The sequence below is a fragment of the Oryctolagus cuniculus genome, chromosome 2, assembly GCF_964237555.1.
Source record: "Oryctolagus cuniculus chromosome 2, mOryCun1.1, whole genome shotgun sequence".
Taxonomy (NCBI): Eukaryota; Metazoa; Chordata; class Mammalia; order Lagomorpha; family Leporidae; genus Oryctolagus; species Oryctolagus cuniculus.
The window spans coordinates 149,214,506-149,218,402 of NC_091433.1; the positions used below are offsets into that span (position 1 = coordinate 149,214,506).

At 46.7% G+C, this 3,897-nt stretch overlaps 1 pseudogene; it reads right to left on the reverse strand.

Moving 5' to 3' along the window:
• Positions 1-353: 353 nt before the first annotated feature.
• On the reverse strand, positions 354-1,497 carry LOC100340990 (fructose-bisphosphate aldolase A pseudogene; annotated as a pseudogene).
• Positions 1,498-3,897: the final 2,400 nt, after the last annotated feature.

Sequence of the window (3,897 nt, forward strand, 5' to 3'; positions counted from 1 at the left end):
AAGGAAGACCTTTCTCTCTGTCTCTCTCTCTCACTGTCCACTCTGCCTGTCAAAACAAAAAAAAAGATAATATATTTTATTTTTATTTTAAAAATTTATTTTATTCAATATAATACATTTCAAGCAAGCAAAACAAAAAACCAGCAGCCCTGAACACTGGCAAGTCAGAGGCAGGAAAAGCAAACACATTCAGTTACATTTATTATTATTTTTTTCTCTCCTTCAGTAGTTGTTTAATGGCAGTGAACTGGAAAAAGCGATGGAGTTACTGTACACAGACGATACCATAACCCAAAGTCACGAGGCAAGAGTGATGGGAAACACGTTCTGGAACCCTCACTGAGGCCCCGTCTTCAAGAGTGAGTGTACAGGGGTAGGGTGGGATCCTGGAGTGTTGAGGGCCTCCTTAGAACACCTCCACTTAGTACGTGTGCTAGAGATGAAGAGGGCCTTGCTGCTGTGGCCCCAGCCTGACCACTTGGGGTGTGCTTTCCTAGACAGGTGAGGCTGTTGGTCAGGGTCCATTGCACATACCCCTGGGCAGCCTTCAGGTTCTCCTTCTTCCCAGCCCAGGCCTTCAGGACAGAGGCCTGCAGGACATGTCCTATATAGGTGGAGGTCAGGGAAGTGCTTGTTGATGGCGTTGAGGTTGATGGGTGCCTCCTCCTCACTCTGGGTGCCAGACGGCAAAGTGACTCCAGTGACGGGGGTGGGGCACTGTGCGGCACTATGCTGTGAGAGCTGCCATGGCAGTCTCCTTGTGAGATTACTTCTAGGTTGCAGGCATGGCCTTGGGCTCCAGCAAGGTGCCTTTCAGGTAGATGCGGTCATTTAGAGCCTTGTAGATGGCAGCCAGCACCTTCTCAGTGACATAAGGGCAGCACTTCAGGTCATGGGCCCCACCACAGAGGATTGCAGGCTCCATAGTGGACACAATGCCATTCTAATGGCAGATGCTGGTGTAACAGGCCAGAATGTTGGTGTTCTCCCTCATGGTGAGCGCTGAGGGGCTATGTTCCCTGATCTTCAGTACACAATGCCACTTGGCAAAAGTTGGCTCCATCTTTTTTTTTTTTAAGATTTATTTTATTTATTTGAAAGACAGAGTTACAGAGAGAGAGAGGTCTTCCATCTGCTGGTTCACTCTCCAATTGGCAGCAATGACTGGAGCTGCACCAATCTGAAGCCAGGAGCTAGGAGCTTCTTCCGGATCTCCCACATGGGTGCAGGGGCTCAAGGACTTGGGCCATCTTCCTCTGCTTTCCCAGGCCATAGCAGAGAGCTGGATAGGAAGAGGAGCAGCTGGGACTAGAACCGGCGCTCATATGAGATGCCAGCACTTCAGGCCGGGGCGTTAACTTGCTGCGCCACAGTGCCAGCCCCTCCATCTTTCTTGTACTGGGCATAGTGCTCAGACAGTCCATCCAACCCTTGGGTGGTATTCTTGCTCTTAGTTCCTGCCAGGGCTACCAGGCCCTTGTCTACCTTGATGCCCATTCTATTACATTTCTTTAGGCTCACTGACTTGTCATTAGGCCTATTGCCTAATTTCCTTTAGGCAGCTCCAGGCTCTTTCTAGACTCATGGTCTAGGAGCTATGCCTACCTGGTAAAAAATCCCCAGGTGGCAGGAAAGGTCACAGATATGTCCGGAACCCAAAACCATGGTTTGCTTTGAACCCAGCTCTATGTGGCTGGTGCAGAAGCAGCCTTCTGTTTTTTTATCGATCCCTCCCATTTTCAAAACTGCATGACACAAAAAACCCTGACTCAAGCCATTTTCCCCATTAGCACTACCTGTGCATGAATGCCTCATTGCATTCCAAATGTCAAACTCTAATAGAATAATAGGCTTTAACCTAGAGCAGACAGTGAGGCTGATCAGGTGTTAAAGAAGGATTATTAATGAAAATGAGAAAACGGTATATTTAAGAGAGTGCGTCAAACGAGGAGAGCAGTGGGCTGGGATCATGGCTTCCTGCTGCTTGTGGGTAGCAGCTGCAAAGATCCAGCATTTGCTGCACGACAGACATGGGGCTGCTGTGTCTTGGGAGCAATGACAAATGCACCTTTCATCACAGGAGGGCAGCACATTTCCTACACACTAGCTCTGTGCTTCTTGCTGAGTCCCTGGGACAGATGTCACAGAGGGTGGGGAGACTGGCGGAAGGCTGTGCTGTACAGCTACCGGGGGTGTGGCTTGGAAGGCAAACCGGGAATGGGGGTGAGGCAAGGGGCTTTGGGACCAGAAATGGCACAGGACAGACTTAGAACTATGAGAACAGAGTTGATGGAAAAAGCCCCACTTCAATGCTAAAGCCAGGGGAAGTGAATTTTGTTCATCTGGCATAGCACTGCAGTAGGATTTAAGGAAAGGCCCCTACCCTTTCTGGCACCTGGGACAATTAATACCTGTTCTGCTTCCCTCAGGTGGCTGTTCTGAGATGGTAGTAGATGTGAAAGCACCCTTAATTGAAAAATATATTTCACCCAATAAGTATTTATCTAATTATTTGTAAGGAAAATTTTTAGCTGTAATGTGGGAAGTACTGTGTTACATGCAAATATATACATATGAAGACAAAGCAAGGCTTTTGAAGCTGAATGATAAAGTGAGGCAGATCCCCAATTTAAATTAAGAACTATGAGACATTAAAGGAAAAAGAGATTATTTTCAGCTTGAGATCTAATAATGGAAAGCTTCCTTGGAAATAGAAGGCAGGAAGGTAACAGGCTAGTGCAGGGAACAGCATAAGAGATATGGAATGGAAGTGGCCTACCAGTGTTCAAGGAGTGGAGAGTAACTGGTTATCTGGGGTGAAGGCTGCACGGAGGGGACAGTGAAAGATGAGGCTGGAACACAAGGAAGTGGCCTGATTATGAGGGCCATGAAAGCTAGAGTGAGAAGTGGGAACTCTATTCATAGCTAGTGGGGACCTCTGTCAAAGGTGTCTTTTGGACAGTGTAGTGTAGACTAGAGCAAAGAAAGACGAGATGCTCCTGCTCTTGGGGTAGTCCAGATGTGATATAGTTAAGGCTGGACTCAGGTAATGACAAGGGGAGTAAAAAGGAAGAAAAGAAGGCAAGGAACGGGAAGGTCATCAGATGCTCATTGGACATAAGGACCCTGGCAGTGAAGAAGGCTGAGATTACAAAGGGTGGGGCTAGGGAGAAGCCATCCCAAGGTGTCTGGCTTCATTCCTAGGTACACAGAATCTGTAAAGTTTCTAAATGGGACCACGATGTGATCCAATTTGTTTTATAGAAAGAGCCCCTTGTAGGCTGGAGTCAGAAAAGCTGGTGGCAGAGAGAGCTGTCAGAAGACTTTATAACCTATTATTCAGATAAAAAAGTGGTGGGATGATCAAGGGCAATGAAGAGTTATTTCTGAGTTAGAACTTTGGGAGGAGTTGAAGATGACTCAGGTTTCTACCTGTGGAAAATAGGTGGATGGTGGTGTCAGTCTATTACTGGAAACCAGGAGCACAGGCAGAGGAGTGGCTTTGTGGAGAATGGCAATTAATGATGTTTTGGACTTGCTGAGTTTGAAGTGCTTTTAGAACATCTGAGTGAAGATGTTCAGGAGGGAGCTGCAAATAAAGACCAAGAGCCCTTTGGAGACACAGGGTCTAAAAACAGAAATGAGAGTAAGCAGCATAGAGGTATAAATAGAATCACCAAGGATGGGCTCCTGGGTAACCCCAACCTTCACAGGCATTTAGTAGTCTATACAGGGACTTAACCACCATTATGTCTTTTGATCATTAGAACCCTGTGGGGTAGGGAACAAAGGTTTCATTATAGCCTAGGTGTCATGGCAGGAAAAATGTACGAAGATGAAGGCAAGATTGTGGTCTAATATTATAGTGATGTTCTACCTTATTTTGTGGAGGAAATT